This window comes from Phyllostomus discolor, chromosome 8 (genome assembly GCF_004126475.2).
Source record: "Phyllostomus discolor isolate MPI-MPIP mPhyDis1 chromosome 8, mPhyDis1.pri.v3, whole genome shotgun sequence".
NCBI classification, from domain to species: Eukaryota; Metazoa; Chordata; class Mammalia; order Chiroptera; family Phyllostomidae; genus Phyllostomus; species Phyllostomus discolor.
The window spans coordinates 73171175-73195262 of NC_040910.2; the positions used below are offsets into that span (position 1 = coordinate 73171175).

Below are 24088 nucleotides of genomic sequence, written 5' to 3' on the forward strand. Positions count from 1 at the left end.
GGTCCTCAAAACCATGCCACATGCTCTCTGGGGTGCAAACACCTCTCATATGCATGGTCTGCTTTGATCTCCCAAACAACCTGTCAGGTGGTTATTAAGGTCCCATCTGAGACACAGAGAGACAGAGGGGCTGGCTTTGTGATTCTGGGCCTCTCCTTGCTCATCTGTGAAATGGCCAGGTTGGACAAGGTGCTCTCTGAGGGGCTGTCTGCATTCAGTCTCTTCCGCATGGCGTGAATGGGACTGAGGGGTGTGATCGCTATGCCCATCCATAGGGCAGACCCCTCACTGGATAGTGCTCCTGGGCACTGGTCCGGGGCATGCTGCATGCCATGGTGGTATGTTTTTGGTCCAAGGCAGATCTGGCTTCAAGCCCTGGCTTGGTTCTTTTTCAGCTGTCTGGCCTTGGGCAGGTCACCAGTTTACATGGCTGGGTCTCAGTTTCCTTCTCATCCACAAAGTGGGGCCATAATCCCCTCTGCCTGCCTCACTCTATCTTGTGTGAGAGTCAAATAAGACAATCAGTGTGAAAATAAATGACTCATGGACCAGACAATGTAAAGGTGGTGTCCAATTATTTTTGCGTGAAAATGAACTATGTAAATTGTACGAAAATCAAACTTTGCAGAAGGGTGAAAGATAAACTTTACCCTCATCCTGACTGTGGTCCCCCACTCTAGCCTCCCAGACACAACCCATTATTAATTTTATGTGAGCTTTTTGTTAAACTCTCTACACATTGAATATATATATAATGTAACACATCAAGTATGTATACTTGATATCTCATATGTAGATAATTTTTAGAGCTTTTAAGAATACTTGTTCAGCAAATGCTTACTCCTCCCTTCCTCCCAGGAGCATACTTCCTGGCCCCGTGGGTGTTTGGCTTGGCTGCAATTTGCTCAGGTTAATGGAGTGTTAGTAGGTGTGACATAGGCAAAGATTTATAATGTGCTGACTTGTGGAGCCCAGCCCCTGTGCTTCTGCCATGACCATGAGAGGAGCATGCCCCAGGAAGATGGCTGGTCTTAGAAGAGTGACAGACATGCAGATCAGAGCTGCTCCGGCCTCTCTGCAGTCTGGGAAAGTAGAGCTGACTCAACTCTTATACAGCTTTGAGTCTGATAATAAATGCTTATTTCTGTATGTCCCTGAGTTTGGGGGACTGTTTCTTACATAGCAATAACTGACTGATACGATGTATACATCCAGTTTTTTTCCACACTACAATAGTAAATTTTATTTGTTCAAGGACTCATATTGCAAGCATTAAACTAAGCATGAGTTCTGATTCTGTGAGCCCAGGCTCACATATTTAGGAAGATAAAAGCAAACTGTGATCCATGGACATGGGTGGAAACCAAAGGCTCACAGTCAGTCACATTGTGATTTGTAAATGTCTACAGCTAGAAGCCTGAAGTCACAGGTCTTCGAGATGCTTCTGGATGTCCTACAGTGTATCCGTGCTTTTCTTGAGTTGAGCAACCTCATCATCCTTCAGTTTCTGGTTGATAACACTAGTTAATCTCCGAGGATTCAGGGATACATGGAAGGCTCGGGGAGATTTAATTTTCAATGTCATATATCCCTTTCACCTCGACACTGGATGAATCCTGGATAAATTTTCAACCTGGATTCAGTGAGATCAGCCACATTTAATCCAATAGCCCACTTGGTGTATCCCTCTAGTTTGATGACTTCATAAGCACTTTCAACCACCATCTTCTGCACTTCCTTCCAATTTTCACCATCATTATCTGTTCCCATTTCTGGATTCAGCTCCTGGAGAGGAACACCTGTCACACCCACTCCCCTCCACACAGCCACACTTGAGTCACCATGTCCTTCCAAAATCTATCCATGGCAGCTGTTGGGATGAATGCCAGGTTTTCCCGCCATAAGATAGCGGAATCTAGCAGAATGCAGATGTTACATCCCCTCCTAATCACACAGTGCTTGGGCAATTTAATCCACTTCCTTTCTAGGCAATACATGTGAGAATATCCACTGGGTCAGAAACCACAATTATCGTGCAATCAGGGCTGTACTTGATGATCTGAGGAATAATTGATTTGAAGACATTAACCTTCCTCTGCACCAAGTTGAGACGACTCTCTCCCTCTTGCTGGTAAACTCCTGCAGTGTCCACCATGATCTCAGAACTGGCGGTCACAGAGTAGTCTTTATCTGCCACAGTTCTAGGTGCCTGAAGAAATAAGCTCCCACACTGCAGGTCCCTCTTTTCTCTTTTAAGTTTATCTTCCAAAACATTCATGAGAGCAAGCTCATCAGCTAGAGACTTTCCCAGAATGCTGATGGCACATGCCATACCAACTTGTCCAGCACCCATGGCACTGATCTTACTGTGTGGGACTGCTGCCTCTTCTTCTGCAGCTGGTGCAGTCAGTGTTTCCTTAAGAGTGGCCCTTGTGCATGGTGGGGGAGAAGGTTCCCTAGATCATAGCAAAGGTCCTGCCACGAAGACAACATCAGCTATGTGCCTTGTCATCCACTTTAAAAAACTCAAATAGGAGTATAGTATGTGTGCTATTATGCAGCTTGTTTTCTTCACATAATATGTGTAATAAAAATAATAAATATTGGAAACTCTTTTATATTGGCACATGTACATGTTTCTTATTCTTTTTAATGGCTGTGTAATCTTTTATTGTGTAGTATATTTCTTACTGATACATATTGAGGTTGTTTCTGTCAGTTCCCATTGCAAAAAAATACTGTAATGACTCATAATTATATTTGTAGGACAAATGCCTACATGGAGAAATTACTAGATCAAAGGGAAGAGCGTGTTCAAAGAAGTTGAATGGATTTTCACTCCCACCATCAGCATGTGACAACTGCTGCTTCCCCACCCGGGGTTAACCCTGAAGATGGCTCTTCATCCTGCAGCGAGCCTCTGACTTTCGTCCTGCAGCCCCGCGGTCTTCCGACCTCATCAGGAGGCTTCGAAAAAAGCACTGTTTTCCCCGAGTGGGATATGATTTCAAGGTGGTCCCAGAAATAGTTTTCAAAGGTGCACAGATAAGACACTAACTGGCACTGAATCACATAGTGAGAAAATTATTCACTTTTCAAATCTTTCACTCCTCTGACTACATCAAGGAGGAAGTCCCAGTTGGAGGCTGATGTATTTCAATGCTTCTCTAGCAGTTGCTAATTTCCCTCTTTAACACAATAGGAAAGAGGTCTGAGGCTCAGAGCCTTTGGTGGGCCGCAGTACCTAGCTGTCATTGTATTCATTTGTACCAATTCACTTTATTTTTTTTAATCCTCACCCAACGATATGTTTTTACTGATTTGAGAATGAGACAAAGAAAGAGAGAGAGAGAGAGAGAGAGAAACATCAATCATCAATCAGTTGCCTCTCATACATGCTCTGACTGGGGGTCAAACCTGAATGAAACCTATGTATTTTGCCATGTATAATGCACACTTTTTTGCCCAGATTTTTAAGGGAAAAATAAGGATGTACATTACACATGGGTATAATGATTACATACCATCAGTATAATAATGTGTATAATATGCACAAAAATGTGGGTGTGCATTATACACAGCAAAATACACCCCAACTGGGAATGGAACCAGCAACTTTTTTGGTGTACAGGAAGATGCCCCAACCAACTGCACCACCCAGCCAGGGCCAGTTGACTTTACTTTTATGACTAATGACCTTGGTCTTTCCTTTTGGGTAATGATAGCAAGTTTCCTTTGAAAATAAAAATTTATCTCATGAAAAAAACAGCTACTTTTGAAAAGTCGTAAGATGTACATACAAGGGTATCTGTAACTTATACAGCTTAAGAATAATAAAACAAAACCCATATTCCTAAAACAGCATCTTGAAGCTCCCTGTGAAAAAGGAACTTTTCAACCAGAAGGAGCACCACCCCTCCCCCCACTTCCAGAGCAGGAACCACCTGGGAAGTGCTGACCCCCTCTGGATCCTGTCAATTGTATCGCCTCAGAATTTAGAAGATAACCCAAACATTACAGACCACTCTCTTTTGTACCAAGCCCCATGCTGAGTGCTCTACAACAGGATTCGCCTAATTTCCACAGCAACCATGACATGCTAGCAGGGAAAAATAATCAGTTAAAGTCAAAAAGTTTGTGGTCAGATTCTTTGCTTTTTTGGAAATAACTTCAGACTTACAGAAGGATTGCGAAAATAGTGTGGAGTATTATCATACACCCTTCCCCAGCTTCCCCTAATGCTGACATGTCACATAACCCCAGCACCATCACTGAAACCAGAAAATAAATGCCAAGTCAATGTTTTTGACTAATCTACGGGCTGTGTTCATATTTTGCCACTTTTCCCAGTAGTATAATTTTTCTGGTTCAGGAGCCCAGGAGTATCCAGTAGTCCTACCTATTCAATCTCCTCCAATTTGTGACAGTTCTTCCGTCTTTGTCACTCATGACCTTGACCCTTTTGAAGACTACTGGCCAGTTCTTCTGTAGAATGCCCCTCCCTTCGGGTTTGTCTGATGTTTTCTCTCATGAAGACCACAGAAGTGACGCTTTGCCCAACTAACTGTATCACATCAGGAGGCACCTGATGTCATCATGTCTTGGGGACATGGGTGTGGCTGAGGTTTTGCAAACCTTCCACTAGGCGTTTGTGGCTGTCTCCTTCTGGCATTTGTGATATGGATTCTTGTCTGCCTGACCATTCCCCCGGCCCCTGTCCAGGTCCTCTGAGAGGAGGCTGACTGTCCTCTGCCAGGGTCCTGACTCATGGGCAGCTCCACAGTGGCCTCCATGGAAGCGGGAGGCTGCATCCTCAGCCCCTGCTCCCTGCAGCTGGTGCCGAGTGGTGACTAGGCTAAGACTCTATTTGGCTTTCATTCGGTGCTTTCTGAGACATGCTCATGCTGGCTCAGATGAACAGGGTGAGACAGCTCCGTACACTTGATCTTCCCTTGGATGAAGCCCTTTAGGCTAGAAAATAAAGACGTCCAGGCAGGTGGGAGTCATCATACGCTCGACAGAGGCATCTCTGCAGTTTTTCCTTTCAGCCCCAAATGAGATTCTCCCAACTGATCTTGCTCACCATCTGTTGCCAAAGCATTGCTTTATCTGACTTTCTTTCCCTTCGTGCTTAGGAAAATGTGCTGTGAAATCACAACCTCTCTTCCCTCTGTGATCTGAAGAAACGCTTGTTTTGGCCTCCACCCCACCCAGCCTCTCTCCCTGGAGCTGGAGGGAGACGCTGGGGCTTGGATCTGCTGGTTCTGGCCTCAGATAACATTGTCTGGAGGGGCAGAGCCAGTTACGGGAAGCTATGACTCATTAACTACAGCAGAGGGTTGAATCTCAGAGGGAAACACCTGACTCCCCCTGGGGTCTGTCTAATGAGACAGTGGCTCCACAGGGACACCTTAGATGATTCCAAGGCCTGACATGGATCCCACCACTCAAGTCACACTGAATCTGCCCCCTAACACGACCTCTAAGTTCTGGCTCACACACCAACTGGTTTCATACACTGTCAAAGCTGACAGACGAAGATGAAAATAAGTTAGTTATGTTTTTTTGTCAGTATGAGCCATTCCCTCATTTTTCTTTCTTGCATGTGAAGAAAGGGAACCAGAAATGCAGAGGAGACTTTGAGGAGTTCCTATCAAGTAGGAGACGTCTCGGCAGTGGACAAATGGGTGTAAGAGAATAAGACTGAATTCTCTAATAGCGATTCACTAACTCAGCAACTATTTATTGAGTATTCACTATGCGTGAGGTACTGTGGTTGCTGCTGGGAAGACAGCAGTGAATGGACTACACAGATAGAATCCCTACCCTGTTGGAGGCTGCAGTTTCAAGGGGATTCCCGTAACAACAATTGAGAGTGGTGAGGTTTAAGACAGTGTGCTATGAGAGTGAGGCAGAGGAGATCTAATCCACTGTGAGGGTGAGGAGTAAATCCCATGTGGGGGCTTGAATGGTAAGTAGGACTAGGCAGCTAGAAGAGCCAGAGGTGGAATAGGTATGTTTCAGGTGGGGCAGCAGGACAAGATACTGAGAGATGAGAGAAACATGGTGAATTTGAGGAACCACTGGAAGGTCAAATTGGAACCCAGAGTTCAAAGAGAAGAGGTGAGTCCGGGGAATGAGGTGGGGAGGGTTTTGTAAGCTCAGGGGTATTGACTCTATTTCTAAGAGCTCAAACGCCAGCTGGCTTCATATGTTGTCAAAGCTGTTCACTGAGGAACAGCCAACCTGGATGCGTTGTGCAGTCTGGAGAAAAGAAAGTGAGTGTCGGGGCAGATATGCAGAAATCCCAGGAAGAAGCAATCATAGTCTGGACTCAGGAGAGAGAGATGGAGAGAAGGGGATGAACTGAGAACCGATCTTTAGAGCCACCCCAGCCCTAGGCATAACAGTGTGGGAGACACACTGCGTCTGAGCTCTCATTAGCCCTCTACTACTTTTTATAGACAGTAACCTTTTTTCTGTGAAGTCAGAATTTATTCTTCATGGCAAAATCAGTGTTACCATTTATCACATGCTGAGTCCTGACCAATGGAGCAAGTGACGTGAGCCTTCCCCACAACTGGGTTAAAAACATCCCACATGACCTTCCAGTCTCCCAGGGTGGTCATTTCATAAGATGGGAAGAGCCGGGATTCCTGAGTCCCCACTGGGAAAAGAGGACTGGAGGACAATTGCCCTGCATGCTACAGGCTATGGCACGAATGAGAAACAAAACTGTGTTTTGTAGATCACTGAGATTTTGAGGTTGTTAATTACAAAGGTTGATGTTCATTACCAGGCCTATTACAAATCAGCTGGGCTCAGTTTTCTTGTCTCTTCTGTGGCACTTCAGAGGTTTCTGACTCTCTTGATCCAGGGAAGAGGGAAGGATCACACTGCCGATGAAGGAATTGTTGGGTGTTCATGGGGCGGTTGAGGAAGTAAAGACAGTCTTACAGATTCAGAAATGTATATATACACAGACGTGCAAAGCCCCATCAGCCCAGAAAAACACTCAATAATAATGATGATAAATAATAATAAATGTAATAATAATAAAATATAAATAAATGATACTATATAATAAATAATAATTAGAACTGAAATTCTCTTTGTGTCCAGGGCTAAGCCGATATTTCATTAAATCCCACAACACCCCTACCACATAGGTATTATTATAATCCATTTTTTTCTTTTTAAAAAAGATTTTATTTATTTATTTTTAGAGAGAGAGGAAGGGAGGGAGAGAAACATCAATGTGTGGTTGCCTCTCCCCTGCCCCCTACTAGGGACCTGGCCCACAACCCAAGCAAGTGCCCTGACTAGGAATTGAACCCATGACTCTTTGGTTTGCAGGCCTTGCACTCAGTCCACTGAGCCACACCAGCCAGGGCTCTTTTCTCTTTTTTTTTTAAGATGAGAAAATTGAGGCCGAAGGAGGGAGAGTAATTTTCGAGGCCACACTGAGGTGGAGCCAGGCACCCTGACTCAGGAGGCTGTCCTCTGAGCCACACCACAGAGACAAGGGCGCAGTGACAGAGAGCTGGGGATGGGGACATGGATGTGCATGCACGTGTGCATACAGGACAGAGACAGAGAGAGTCTCCATTGTCCTTGTCCCCAGCATGAACGCCATTCCATTTTCAGGAAAGAGATGGCCTGATCTCAGTGGTGACAAGAACAGAGCATTACTTTTAACAAGAACTTTAATGAAATTCTCAGCTGGCTCAGGACATTTTGTTTCTCTCTCGATAACTTCCTGATGCTATCATTTTTGCATACCCTGTTTATTTCCCCTGCTCCATCTCTCCCTGGCCCATAAAGGAGGCTCGGCTGGTTTGTTTGATGTTCCTTAGAGACAAATGGTCCTTCCCTGAATAACAAATAGGATGTACCCTCTAGAGAGATTGATGATTCCCCTCTTGTTCTTCCAGTTCCTAACTAGGATACTTGCCCAGGGTCTTTCCCAGTCCACACCTGAAACTTCTTCTTAGCAAATGGGTTGTCTGCTGAACACATGGGTTTAGTTTTTCAGATCCTGGGCTTGGGGTATCACTGAGTATGGGCTCTGAAGCTCCATTCTCCCAGGGTGGATAAGCCCTGTGCAGCCCTGTCTTAGGGTCTATGCATGGGTGTGGGGACCAGTTCCTGTGGGAAGTGACTGAGCTAAGAGTTTCCGAGTTGGGCATGACCCTAAAAGTCCTCTCTTGCAAACATCCATCAGTTCCAGTTCCCATTGCTGCAAAACTGAGTGGAGCAAAACAACCACTTCATTATGCTTACAGATTCTGTGGGTTTGGAATTTGGACAGGACCCATCAGGGACAGAGTGTCTCTACTCCATCATGTCCGGGACCTCAACAGAGCAGACGGGAAGGATGGTGGTGGTGGGGTTGTCACTTGCTGGTTGGAGCTGGAATCATCTGGAGATATCTTCACTCATATCTGAGGATGATGCTAGCTGTCTTCTGGGCTGTGGGCCAGAGCACCTAAACTTGGTTTCTTCATGTTTGTTTCTCCATAAAGGCTGGTTTGGGATTGCACGTAGCATGATGCCTGGGTTCCTAGAGTGAGTGTCCCAACACTGCAAGGTGGAGTACATGGCACTCTGTGATTTATCCTTGGAAGCCACATAATGTATTTGTCATGCTCTATTGACCAAGGCACACACAGAGGTCTGCCCAGGTTCAAGGGGAGGGGACATTGACCCTACCACTTGATGGGGAAGTGGTGAGGTTCAAGGAGAGGGGGTGGGACAGCAGATGTCCTTGCAGCCATCTTTGGAAAATACAATCTGTCACACCATTTCACATGCGGATCACTTCCTCATAGCCTGTCACAGTCATGCCCCCTCTGCTCCTCTGTGGGAGCTCACTACCTGGACCAGTTACAGCTCTTTGATTGCAAGCAACAGAAGCCAATTCTGCATAACTTGAGCCACAGAGAATTTACTGGCACAAAGTGGGGGATATTGAAGGGTTGGCATAAAAAAGGAACAACCTGGTGCCAAAAGCGGAAGAGCGAGGGTGTCTTGTCTAGACACTGCCTGGGGGATGTGAATTCCACCCGCTGTTTACAACTCAGGTTGTGGGGAGGGAAGATCTGAATGATCTTGCTTGTGCCGTCAACTTAACTACTTACTACTTGCTCAACTCTGAGCAAGTTCTTTAATTGCTTCATGGTCGGTTTCCTCAACTTGAAATGAGGACATTAATAGTTGCTACTTCTTAGGTTCTGTGAATGAAATAAGGTAATGCTAACAAAGTGCTCAGCCTAAGGTCTAGCCAATGGTAAATCTTCAATAAATGTCAGCTAACAACAACACCTATTCTTATTATTGCAACAACTGCTATTATTTTTGTTGGCTTGCTCCTATGCCTAGCACAGGTCCAGGCACAGAGTAGATACTCAGCAAATGCTATCAAATGAATAAATAAATGGACAAATAAATGGGTGATTTCTACTCTAATACACGGCAGTCAGGTTCTCTGAAGCCATCTTTAGATGCTTCTTGTAACTAGATCAAAACAAGAAAAATCAACCTCCAAGAATCTGAGAGCATTTAAATATTGGTTCCACCCTCCCCTGTAATATTTTTCTGTCTCTCCAGTCCTCATTCTGAAAAATAACCCCCAGTGTTGCTCCTTGCCCAAGTCCTTCACAAATTCTGCAACAGTAAACAAAGAACTCCACTCCGAGGAGGTGAGTAATATGCCAGCAAGATTGCATTCCACATCAATTCTTGTGTCATACTTGATTAATTTTATACGTAGCTTCATTACATCTCATCCCTCATCTCAGAGGTGTCCTTCAGGTGGGACACTGGAAGAAGCAGAGAGGGGAGACCCAGCAGGGGACAAACCAATGCAAAGAATTCATGAGCACCCAGCAAAGGTAGTGACTGAGATGGACCCTCCCAGAGCCTCGCTGCCGCTCATGGAATGAGCTCATTGCTGGCACAGCAGCGTTTCCCAGGCCAGAGACTCGGTGCCCACACACCGTGATATAGCCACTGTACACACTGTTAATCAGCGCAGCGGCCGGCAAATGCTGACCCACTTAGCTGTGATACCCAAGCAGGTGACAGCTACTGTTGCTGACAGAATCTGTCCCACGGGCACATGTCTCCAGGCTGGCTCTGTGATCGTTTGTGTGGGTTGCCATGCAGCAGAAGGTGACAAATCCAGCTCCTTGGCCAAGAAGTGCCTTAAATGGGTCAGGGCAAGATTGAACTCTGTCTGGTATGCCTGAGCTCTGAGCTCTTCCTCATCAGGGCTGAGGAAACTTCCTTCCCATTCCTCCCTCTCTTACCCATGTCCCACCTCGTCTTGAGACTCTGAGGAAACAATACAGCACTTATTCAATTTAATGCAGTGATTCCTGATTGAATCAGGCAGCAGCCACTTCGGGTGTTTGTGGCACGTCTGGGCCAAGGGTCCACCTCTAATCGCAGCCATAGAGATATGTGTAGCTGTATATATAAGTGACCATAGCTGTGAGGATGCATGGAGGCTGAGCCTCAGTCTTGCCCCAGACTGTGTTCTGATCATGGTCACAGACTGAGCTTTAGCTCTCATCACAAACTGAGCTGGGGTCACAAGAGAACACAGTGAGAGACTGATGGGGGATGGCTCAACCCAGGTCACCCCCACTTCAGTAGTCACAAGTGGGAGCCCTGCCCCCTCGGCGGGATGTGAGGTATGGAAGGCCCTGGGGAAAGGGACTTGCTCAGGACCACCATGGCTGCTTGCATCCTCAGGTTTCCAACTCAGAAAAAGCCACTGTAGCTCCAGATGGAGCCTAATGAGGTTTCCAGGGCTGTGTTTTGTTTCCTTTCCCTCGTAGAGGTGATTGTGTTTTGCAGGAAAATTAACTGGCAATTAAATTTCTGAAAAAGTGTTTGAAACTCCTACAAGCTGTGCCTCATTGTTTTGCAAGATTGGGTACACAATGTAATAATTCCATCTGCAAATTAATTTTCTCTCACTAATGGCTTCTGATGTAACTGCAATGTCATTCATTTAGTTATTCATTCATCCCTGTATTCAGGGCACATTTGCTATGTATGTAGTGTGAACTGGCCAGTCTGGGGAAGAGAAAGGTGGGTCACACATAGCCTTTGTCTTCCAGGCAGCTCTCTGGCTGGAAGTAAGGTGGAATTTTCTCGGAAGTGAAGGTTGCAGGAGGCAGAATGTGAGAATTCCAATAGTAGGAGTTGGGTAGAGCTTTGGACTTCCAGATGAGGGAAAGTGACTCCTAACTTTGTTTCTGTGGACAAAGAAGGTAGAGAAAGCTGCAGGCGATAGGATCTCACGTGTCTTGAGCACATGCTCTGTGCCAGACCCTGGGGGTGGGTGTTTTGAATCTGGAATCTCATTCAGTCCCAGAACAACCCTGTGACTTGAGGTGACTACCCTCATGCACAGACAGGGAAACTAATGCTCAGGCTGGTTGAATGATTTGCTTGAGACTATGTAGCTAGCAAATGTCAGAGCCTGTGCTGGAACTCAGAACTGCCTGATTAAAACATTTTCCATGTAACATGCTACTTCTCGAAGGGTGACTTTTTTTTTTGGCCATGTGGTCTGCAGCCTTCCTGCTTCCCATTAGCAAAATGACGGGGTTGGCGAAGGTCTATGCGGCAGCTATCCCAAGACTGAAGTGACATCCAATGTGCTCTGAAGGAGGAAGCTGCTGGAACTGGAGGACAGGTGGCTCATCCATCATTGTTTGAGTATCTACTATGTGTCTGCTTGGTGCTTTCCAAACATTTGTTTACTTAACCCTTACATGTGCTCTGTGAGTTACAACATTATTGTCTGCAGTTTTTTAAGGAAATGGAGGTTGAGAGAAATGAACTGACCTACCTAAGGTCTAGCAACTGGTAAATGGTTGATTCAAGGTCAGGTCTGTCTGATAGTCAGACTCTTTCATCTCACCGTGCTGCCTGTTACGTGGTATGGTGTATATCCTTAGTGTGTGATGGGCTGTCACAAAGGGTACATTGTAAATTGTTCTTCATAGTTTCTGTGGTTAGGCATAAAGTTGTCCTGAGACACAAAACTTAAACCTGGTTCTATGTCTCTGTGTCTAGCTGGATCCTTAAAGCCAATCATGTTGTCTGCCTCTTTCTGAGATGTGTGATCTATCCAATGGTAATGTCTGGCCATTGATGTTACTCTAATCCTACCCAGGCTATTTCTCTGAACTCTAGACCTACCTGTTCATCTCTTGAATACCTCCCTCTGCATGACACCTGGGAATGCAAACCCAGCCCAGGAATGCAAACCCAGCATGCTCAAACAAAATCATCACCTTCTCCTGCTCATGCTTTTATGTTTCCCATCTCAGTGAAAGGCACCATCCAGAGCTTTCCTTTTCAACTCCCTTTCTGCCTCACTCCTACAAATTACAACTCACCGACTGCATCCTACCTTTCTCTAGATATCTCTCTTTCTCTACCCCTCACTCACTGCCTTGGTTCAGGCCTTATCCTTTCTCCCCAGAATGTTGCCTGCCTCTGGTCTTCCTCCTACCAGCCTCTACATTGTAGCTAGAGTGGTGTTTCAGGGGGCATGGGCTCTGGACCAGTCCTGTGCCATCGTCTGCTCTCTCTGTGTCTCACTCTCCTTGTAAGTGAAATGAAGATAACAGAACCTAAATAGTAGGGTTGCTGTGCAAATTTATGAAATGGTAAGTGGGAAGCATGTACAAAAGATCTGAATCATAATAAGCATTCAATTGTTAACTAATGCTATTATTATTTAGGTATATATGATAATGCCTTCAAATTAAAAAAATAAAACAATTAAGTGATATCAATAGATGCAGAAGAAGCATTTAATACAACCCAACATGAATATCTAATAAAAACCATCAGTAAATTTGAAATAGAAGAAAACAACCTACCCTGATAAAAGACATCTACAAAAATGTATAGCTGATACTGCATTTAATGGCAAAAGACTGAATGCTTTCTCCCTAGAATCCTGAACAAGATCTTTTCCTACCACTTCTGTTCGACATTTTATTAAAGGTTCTAGGCACTGCGATAAGGCTGAAATAGTCAAACTCACTGAAGCGGAGAACAGAATGGTGGTTACCAGGAGCTGGGGAAAGGGGGAACTGGAGCTGTAGTTCAACTGTATAAAGTTAATGCAAAATGAATAAATTCTAAAGATAACCTATACAACATAGTGCCTATAGTGAAAAAGACTGTGTTGTGCACTTAAAACTTTAAGAGAGTAGATCTCATATCAAGGGCTTTTATCACTCACACACACACACACACACACACACACACACACAAAGAAAGAAAGAAATCGAAAAAGAGGAAAAGGAATAAAGGAAGTGTTTAGAGATGGTGGGTGTGTCTTTAACCTTGACTGTGGTGATGGTTTCATGGATGCGTGCATATGTCCAAACACATCAAATTATATACATTATATATGTGTAGTTTTGTATATATCAATTATACCTCAATTAAAGCTGTGAAAAATAAAACAAAAAAAAAACAAAACAAAAAAAGAAAATTAATCCAGACTGGAAAGGAAAAATTAAAACCATCCTTATTGGTAGACAACATCATTGTCTAGGCATAAAATATGATGAAATCTATTTAAAAGCTACTAAAACAAATAAATGAATTTAGCAAGGTTGCAGGATGTCCTTCAATATACAAAAATCAATTGTATTTCTATATAGTAGCAACAGACAATTGGAAATTTAAAAAATACCACTTACAATAGATCAAGAAATAGGAAGTACTTAGGAATAAGTGTGGCAAACAATCTCAAGTCCTATACACTAAAAATATAAATGTTGAGATATTTTAAAGTAGACTTAACCAAGTGGATAGTTATGCTGTGTGCATCTGTCAAAAGACTCATTATTGTTAAGACTTCAATTCTCAAGTTTTCCTATAGGTTCAGCATACTCTCAATTAAAATCTCAACAGGGTTTTTGGCTAGAAAATTGGCAAGCTGATTCAAAAATGTATATGGAAATGCAAAGAATCTAGAATAGCAAAAACAGCTTTGAAAAATAAAAAAAATCAGGTCTAATTCTACCTGTTTGTAAGATATTATAAAGCTGTGGTATTATATTGGTATCAGAATAAACACACAGACACACACACTCACAGACAACTGATCTTTTGATAAAAAAAAGAATGCAAAGATGATTTAGCAGAGAAAGGACAATCTTTTCAACTAAATGTGATGAAAAAAATGTATGTTCTGAAGCAAAAATATAATTTTGATTCTTACCTTGTACCATACACAAAAACTAATTTAAAGTAGACATAGACCTTTAAAATTCCTCAAAAAAACATTGAAAAATCATTGTGATTTTAAGTTTAGCCAACATTTCTTAGATAGGTCATCAAAAGCACAATTCATACAAGAAAAATTTCTTTAATTGACTTTATCAAAATTAAAAATGTTTGGTCTCCAAAAGACACTATTAAAAGAATGAGTCTTCCGGCTAAGAGGTGGACATACTGTGCCTCCTTGCACAACCAAAATTAAGGGCAACAAAAATTTAGAAACAAAAAAGAAACCAGGACAGAAAATTGAACTATATGGATGTCTGACAACCGATCAACCAGACCGGTAAGAGAGGCAGAGTTGGAGGCCTGTGGAGATGGGTCAAGGCAGGAAAAAGCGGTGGCTGGCAGACCGGGGTGCATAGGACTCAGACAGCTGTTGGCAGACCCCAGGTGCACAGGTGGCGGCTAGCAAACCCCAGGCATGGGGAGGCAACAAGCAGACCCAGTGAGGTGCACAAGGCAGCTGGCTGTCCACAGTCACACATTTGCATGCAGATAAACCAGGTGAAAAATGGGCAGAGAGGTAGACCGCACAACCCAGGGACCCAGCGCAGGGAAATAAAGCCTAAAAGCACTGATTGAAAACACTTGTGGGGGTTGAGGTGCTGGGAGAGACTCCCAGCCTCACAGGAGAGTTCATTGGAGAGACCCACAGGGTCCTATAACATACACAAGCCCACCCACCCAGGAACCAGCAATGGAAGGGCCCAATTTGTTTGTGGGAAGCAGCAGAGGGGACTAAAATCTGATAGAAAGCAGAGGAACTGCCATTGTTCCCTCTGTGACCCCGCCCCCACATACAACGTCACAACCCAGCTATTGGGGTGCCCTGTCCTGGTGAAAAGCTAAGGCTCTGCCCCTCATATGTAACAGGCGTGACCAGACCAAAAAAAAAAAAAAAGATAGTTCTAACAGAAGAACAAATGAAAGCTCCAGCTTCAGAGTCAATACTTTTAAGCGACCAAGAGATAGGCAACCTATCAGATGCACAGTTCAAAACACTGGTGACAAGGATGCTCACAGAATTGGTTGATTTTGGTCACAAATTAGATGAAAAAATGAAGGCTACACTAACTGAAATGAAGAAAATGCACAGGGAACCAATAGTGATGGAAAGAAAACTGGGTCTCACAACAATGGAGTGGACCAGAAGGAAGAAAAAACCATACAGTCAGAAAAGAATGAAGAAATAAGAATTCAAAAAAATGAGGAGAGGCTTAGGAATCTCCAGGACATCTTTAAACATTCCAACATCCGAATTATAGGGTTACCAGAAGGAGAAGAGGAAGAGCAACAAGTGGAAAAATTATTTGAACAAATAATAAAGGAGAACTTCCCCAATCTGGCAAAGGAAATGGACTTCCAGGAAGCCCAGGAAGCTTGGAGAGTCCCAAAGAAGTTAGACCCAAGGAGGAACATGCCAAGGCACATCATAATTATATTACCCAAGATTAAAATTAAGGAGAGAATTCTAGAAGCGGCAAGAGATAAGGGGATGGTCAAAGGAGTTCCCATCAGACTATCAGCTGATTTCTCAAAAGAGACCTTATAGGCAGGAAGGGACTGGAAAGAAGTATTCCAAGTCATGAAAGGCAAGGACCTACATCCAAGATGACTCTATCCAGCAAAGCTTTCATTTAGAATGGAAGGGCAGATAAAGTGCTTCTCAGATAAGGTCAAGTTAAAGGAGTTCATCATCACCCAGCCCCTATTATGTGAAATGTTAAAGGGACTTCTCTAAGAAAAAGAAGATAAAAAATATGAACAGTAAAAAGGCAGCAAACTCACAGTTATTAAAAACCACACCTAAAACAAAAGCAAACTAAGCAAACAAATAGAACAGGAACAGAACCACAGAAATGGAGATCACATGGAGGGTTAGCAACAGGGGAGTGGGAGGAGGAGAGAGGGGGAAAAGGCACAGAGAATAAGTAGCATAGATTGTAGGTAGAGAATAGACAGGGGGAGGGCAAGAATAGTGTGGGAAATGTAGAAGCTAAAGAACTTAGGACACATGGACATGAACTAAAGGAGGGGAATGTGGGTGGGAGAGGGTGTGCAGGGTGGAGGGGAGTGAAGGGGGGGAAATGGGACAACTGTAATAGCGTAATCAGTAAAATATATTTAAGAAATAAAGAATGAGAAGAAAATCCACAGTGTGAGAGAAGACATTTGCAAATTATATAAACCAGTTATATATGAAGAACTTTCAAACCTAAATAATAAGAAAATAAGCAAATAAAGTGGGTAAAATATTTGAACAGATAGTTCACCAAAGAATTTATACTGATGGTGGATAAACATATGAAAAGATGCAAAACATGAGTAGATATCAGGGAATACAAATTAAAACCACAAGGAGATATCATTACATATCTATTAGAAGTTAAAATTAAAAAGGCTACATATCTATTAGAGTTAAAATAGAAATGGCTCACTATACCAAGTATTGGTTAAGATATGGAGGAACTAGAACTCTCATACACTGCTGGTAGGAATGTAAAATGGTACACTACACTGGAAAATAGTTCAGTAGTTTCTTAAAATGTTAAACATATTACCTAGCCATTTCCTTCCTAGGTATTTACTCAAGAGAAATGAACGACTATGCCTATACAGAGACTTGTACATACATGTTCCTAGAAGCTTTATTTGTAATAGCAAAAACCTAGAAACAATGCAAAATGTTCTTCAATAGATGACTGGATAAACGAATTGTGGTGCATCCATATAATGGAATACTACTCATCAATAAAAAAGAACTAACTATTGATACATGCAACAGTGTGGATGAATCTCACATTGAGTGAAAAAAGACAAAAAAGAGTAAATAGTCTATCCATTCATATAAAATTATTAAAAAATTCAAGCTAGCCACAATGACTGAAAGCAGATCAGTAGTTGTCTGGGCAGGGACCGTAGAGAGGGGCTTACCAAGGGGTACATGGAAACTTTGGGGGAGATGGGTGTGTTCATCATCTTGGCAGTGGTGATGGTTTTGTGGATATACATACTTAAGTCACACAGTACACTTTAAACATGTGTAGTAGGTCAATTATGTTTCTAAAGAGCTGTTGAAAAAAACCTGACAAAGAATTTTTGTCCTGAGTAGGAACAGGAGAAGTAAGAGCAGAAGAAGCCTGGGACATGTGGTTTATATGCTGAAATACACTAATTTAAAGATTAATGTGAGTGGCTGTTTGGAAGCAAGACTCTTGCCCTTGTGGGGATACTTCCATTAGGAGATCAGGGCATGGAAAGGAGGGGACTCTGGGTCCTCATGACTGGACACCCGGCTCTGAGTCCCCAGCCTTGAAGGGCTCTGGATTGGCATTTGCATATTTCCCTGTCAACTGGGGCTTGTCTGTCTCCTGGGTATTTAGACCAACTTGGTTCCACCTCTCAGTTCTCAGCCTATGCAAGCCCACGGCTTTTTTTGAGGGTTCTGGAGCATTTCTGATGGCCAAATTCCTCCACCTTTTCCTCTCATCTTCCGAGAGTGCAGCCAGCTGCCACCGTGGCTGCAAAGGCCAGTGTCTGCTGTGGTTTCCACAAAAGGCTGCTCATAACAGACAACACATGGACGTGATGTATTTACTCAGGATTTGAGGAGTCATCTACCATTTTTCTGTTCCTCTCTCCTCCTCACTCTTCTCTCTCTTCCTTTCTTTTTCAGGACCAAAAGCCCCCTCTCCAGCACCTCTAGCTTGTGTGAGTCTACTGTGGGGACCCACTCCAAACCCCAGAGTTGGTATGAAGGTGTTTTAAACTGAAGACATTTGACTTTCAACCAGTGCTGAGAAAAAGCTTTCTTGGAGCTTGCTTTGCCTGAACAAAAACCACAACTTCTGGGAAATGAACCTGCCGTAAATTCCTTCTTTGGGGGAGTTTTATGGTCCTGAAGAAGACGCTCATACCTGCATACAAATATCATCACAAACTTTTTTACCTTTCGTTTGTTCTCCTAAAAAGCCTATTTGTCTTTTCTGAAGACCTATTTGAACTTCTCAAAGGAGCCTCCTCTCCCTTCCCTTTTCCCTGCTGTTAGGTATATAAACCCCAAATTCTAACCACCCTTTTGAGTTACTCATCATTAAGTCCTTTTGCATACATGAGCATTGCATGTGTAAATAAACTCTTCTCTCTTGCTTAGCTGCCTCATGTTAGTTTAATTCGCAGCCCCCACCAAATAATCTAAGAAAATGGAGGAAAAGATTTTCTCCCCTACACTATTCACCCTCAGCCCTCAGCTCCCAAGTGTCTGAGTCTCCATCCCAGGTGGAATCATCCAGACACTGTCTTCACAAAGGCCTGTGTGTTCGGCCCCAGGAATTCTCGTACTAGCTGCTTAGAGAAGAAGAATTTCTTCTTCTCCCTGCACAGGTATGGGAAAACCACTGGCTGCTTGCCTCTTCAGAGGATGGGTTAAGATAAATCCAAATTACTGAAAGGAATATTCACATTTTAAACCAACTACTATCGACAAACTCTAGGGGCTTAAGAGAAGCTATTCCCTAGGGCAGGGGTGTCAAACTCATTTTCACCAGGGGCCACATCAGCCTCGAAGTTGTCTTCCAAGGGTGGAATGTAATTTCAACTCCTTAACTGCTAAGGAGTAGTTACATTTATACAGTCCTAAAATTATTTCGGCCCTTTACTATCACAGTACTATCTGTTCTCTGCTTATGACTCTCCCCCAAAGAGCAGGCCCTGTTGATGTGAGATGGCAGTGTGAGAACGTGAAACTTGAAGAGAAACCAGATTCGTGGTAGCTGACAATGTGCACGCAGCAGCCTTCCTCCACGCCTGCCCCAGCTTCTGAGAAGTGACAGAAATATGCTGGTCAGGAGGAAGAGATGCTGTTGATGGACAGTAATTATGAGAAATCCCTTAGACTGAGCAAGGAAACTTCACACACACACAAAATCCTGTAGAAGAGGAAGCCCGCAGACAATGGGAGTGGGTCCGAGGACGTGGCAAGCCTGGGGACTGAGACACCAGGATGCAAGCAGACCCTGAAGCCCCTGATGGGGTGAGTGGTGGAAGATGCAGCCCTTTTTGCTCCAGGTGGTAGGAGCCAGCGCCTTAAGGAGGCACCAAACTTGACATGTGAACTTACATCTGAAAACAGTTTAAAAAGCAAGCAGAGCAGAAACCTGAATACATTTAATTGCTATCCTTAGAAAGATGTGGGAAGATATTGCAACCGTAAGAATCAATGTGATGTGCTCATGCTCACAGCAGCATTATTTCCAATAGTTAAAATGTCCATCAACAGATAAGTGGCTAAACAAAACGTGATATATACATACAATCAGATATTAATATTATTCAGCCTTAAAAAAGTAAGAAAATTCTGTCACATGCTACAACATGAATGGTTCTCGAAGGTTTTACAAGAAATGAAATTAACCAGTCACAAAAAGATGAATAACTACTATACGATTCCACTTACATGAACTGCCCAGGGTAGTGGAACTCATAGGGGCAGAAAGTGGAACGGAGACTGTCAAAGGCTGGGGGTAGAGAATGGAGAGATGCCGTGCAGTAGATTCAGAGTTTCTGTTTGGGACGATCAAAAGCATTCTGGAGATGGGTGGTGGCGATGATCGTATGACAAGTGAATATATTTAATGAACAGTACAGTTAAAAAGAGATAAAATGGTCATTTTTTCTTTTCCATCTTCATTGAGCAATAGTTGGCATTTATATTGAATATATTTAAAGTGTACAAAGAGACGACTTGACGTGCATGTATATTGTGACATGACTGCGGCTCACACCTCACACAGCCAACTTTGTCGTGTGCAGTGAGAGAGCTGGGGATCTGCTCTCAGCCGCCTCCAGCACACAACACGGTGTTGTTGGCTGTAGCCGTCATTCTGGACATTGGATCCTCTGAACTTATTCTCTTTTTTTAAATTTTATTTAAGTTGTTGTTGCAGTACAATTTTCTATCTTTTACTCCCTTCCCAACACACCCACCCAACCCTCCTCTCCTCCCTCTCATTTTGTTCTTTTAAATTTTCTATTGATTTTTTTATAGAGAAAGAGCAAGAGAGAAACACCTATTTGTTGTTCTACTTATTTATGTATTCATTGATTAATTTTTGTGTATGCCCCGACCAGGGACTGAAACTGCAACCCTGATGTATTAGGACGACACTCTAACCAAGTGAGCTACCCAGCTAAGCTTGAACTTACTCTTTGTATCACTGAAAATTTGTATTCTTTGACCTACATCTCCCGTTTTCCCTTGTTGTAGCCCTTGGCAACCGCCATTCTATTCTCTGTTTCTGTGAAAATCTGCTTTAAAAAATTTTTTTAGATTCCACATAGTAGTGATGCCATACAGTATTTGTCTTTGGCTTATTTTACTTAGCATAATGCCCTCAAGGTCCACCACTGTTGTTGCAAGAGTCAGGACTTCTTTTTTTATGGCTGAGTAATATTCTATTACATATATTACACGTATTACATTTTCTTCATCCATTCATTCATTGAAAAACATGTAGGTTGTTCCTGTATGGTGGATTTTATGAATAATGCTGTAGTAAATGTGAGAGTGCAGATATCTCTTCAATATGTTGGTTTCATTTCCTTTGGGTATATGGCATTGCTGAATCAGATGATAGTTTTATTTTAAAATTTTCAGTGAACCTTATACTGTTTTCCATAGTGGCTGCACCAATTTGCATTCCCACCAACAATGTACAAGGGTTCTCTTTTCCTCACTTGTTACCTTGTCTGTTTGAAACTCACCATTCTAAGCGATATGAGGTGATCTCTCACTGTGGTTTTGATTTGCATCTCCCTGATGATTAGTGATGTCGAGCATCTTTTCATGTCAATGGTCATTTCTATGTCTTTGGAAAAAAATTGTCTCTTGAGTTCCTTAGCCCATCTTCAAATTGGATTATTTGCTGTTTTTGCTATTGAGCTGTGTGAGTTCTTTACATCTGTTTGCTGTGCAGACACACTTAGTTTGATATTGTCCCACTTGTTTATTTTAGCTTTTGTTGCCTGTGCTTTTGATGTCTTTCCCCAAAAAATCATTGCCAAGACCGACGTCAAATATCTTTTACCCTACATTTTCTCCTTTTACATAATGCTAATGGATAGCATTAGGAAAAAATGTGAGTTAAAATCCCACTCTGTAAAAGCATTACTGGCATATGGGAAGCTGTATATATCTAACATACACAACCTGATGAGTGAGGGTAAGTGCACACATGTGAAACCGTCACCACTAGCAAGACCAAAACATGTCCATCTCTTCTCAAAGTCTCCCCTCACCCTCTTCGTGATCAGTGTTATTATTTCTAAGCTGTGAGTTTGAGTAGATGTGATGAAAAGCTAAGAACAGCCAGTGGGAGAATAAAGAAAATATGTAAATTCCAAACTTGGGAGAAAAATGAAACAAAGCAGGTTTAATCAATTTAATCCAAGCCAGAAAGGGAAAAACAAGAACAAGAAAGCGTGGAAAATACAAAATCATTTGGCAGGAAGAACTCCAGGTAACTGCAACAATGTATTAGGTTGGCTTATTAAAAGACAGAGACTCGGTTTGAGTAAACAACTCAAATCCAGATATATGTCTTTTACATAAGATATTCTTAAACTGACAAAGGAATATTGAAAATAAAGATGAAAAATATCAACAAATATTAGCAAATAAATCTGGAATAGTGATATTAACATCAGGCTGAATGAAATTTAATGTGAAAAGTATTATAAAGGGCAAACTGAAGCATTGTTTATAGACAAAAGAAATAATAATCCATCAAGGAATGATCAACATCATGAACCATTTTGTTCCAACAATATGGATTTTAAATATTGAAGCAAATCCAGATAGAAGTACAAGGAGAAATGCACAAAGCCACAGTTATGCATCAAGCTGAAAGGGAAAAGCAAGGAAAAACTGACCAAGCCTCCCACTTCACTCATAAGCTGACACGGCAGATAAATAAAAAGTAGGTAAGAAAATAGGGAATTCAAATAGAAAATTGCAAGTCTGATTTTGTTTGTTTTGTGCCTAACAGAGAACATAGTTTTCTTTTCACTTATATTGCTTGTAATTATGTTTTATATTAAAAATCAACCCTAGCGGGGCCACCAAGGAAATCTCTATACATTCTAAAAGGTAGAAACAGACCACTGTCATACAGGCCAATCCAAACAATCTATTTTCACATCAAAATGCTATAGAATTGGATATTAACAACAAAAACATAACCAACGGAGAAGGTGGGGAGCAGAATCCGTGGTTGTTGAGTGGAAATGTGCACATGATGATACAAAATTAGGTGGGGCATCAGAGTTTCCAGTGGACTTAGTCACCAAATATTCCAGTGCAGGTACTAAGTCCTGGGCCCAGGCAATGAAGCCATGTATGTGCCTGGTAGCAAGGAACTTCCATGCTGAAAATTTATTAATCAATATTTACTCAACTTTAAAAATGGTTATTGTCTCACTCTTAGTATTCACAGCAGAGCAATACAGTAAATTAAATGCATCTTCAATTATTCAAAGCTGCTCCCACAGCATTATTATACCTAAATATTGTGTTTTAATGAACTGGGCTTAATTTCCCCACGATCAAGTGACTGTGCTGCATCTCCCGCCCGCCCAGGGCTCTGAGCCCGTCTGTCTGGTGCTGCAGGCCACAGCGGTTTCGTTTCAAACATCATCATCAACCCCCCTGCTTCCCGCCTCCTCCCCCACTAAGCCAGTGTGGGCACTTTTATTTACTGCTGCAGGCTCTGGGAGGTTAGAGGGAACAGGGAGGGGACCCTGCTCCTAATTACCAAACTGGGAGATCTTTATCTGGGAGGGAATAAATGGAAGTCTGGAAATAGTAAACTCCAGTCTCTGCTCTTAGGCTGCAGAATAAGGAAGGAACAACAGATTGATCCCCCACCCCTTCCCAGGGATCCAAACCCAGAAAGTAAGGAGGAAAAAAATGGCATGGTTCAAAGCCAGCACATTTGCATCCTTCACCCTTTGGTCCTAGGTAGTAGGCAAATGCATGGCAGACCCGCTAGACATAAAGCTTCCTTCCTCCATTTTGCTCACGTTCTGTCTGGCCCGGTTGCCCCGAGGTTTCTGACTTACTCTCAAAACCCAGAGCTGCAAACTTCACCCATGGGTCCCCAAGCTGCCTTTGTTAATTCTCTTGGAGTTTCACACAGGCAGGGAGGTTCTCCTAGTGAGGCCAGGAGAGAGGCCATGACCTTGAAACAGACTTGGGTGCTGGGGCCCCTTCAGCTCCCTGCCTGTTAGGGTCTAACACACAACTGTTGCTAGCCAGGGTTACAGTTAAGATACTTTTTTAAAAATAACACTTACCATCTTCCAATACACTATTTATTTAATTATTTTTGTTTGTTTGTGTCTCTCTTGCTAGAACGTAAGCCCCTTGGGACCAGCATTTTGGTCATTTGTTCACTAGCAAATCCCCTGTACCTGCCCCTTAAAAGTCTGTTGGGAAGTGGAAGGAATTGCTGGGTAGCTCCCTGCAGCCAGGTGTCACTGCACCACAAGCTCACCACCCAGACAGCCACCCTCCCCAGGCCGCTGCCTTAGGCAGGACAGCTTAGGTCATGCTGCAGAAAAACGAACCCTGGAGTCTCAGTGGTTTAATGGAACTAAGATTAATTTCTCATTTGTGCTACACATCCAACCTTGGTTAGTGGAGGGGGCGGGTCACACTCACGTGGTCACTCAGGGACCCAAAGTGATGGAGTTTGCCACCTGG

The 24088-nt window shown here is 42.9% G+C and overlaps 1 pseudogene; it reads right to left on the minus strand.

Moving 5' to 3' along the window:
* Nucleotides 1-1454: 1454 nt before the first annotated feature.
* LOC114515355 lies at nt 1455-17340 on the minus strand (annotated as a pseudogene).
* Nucleotides 17341-24088: the final 6748 nt, after the last annotated feature.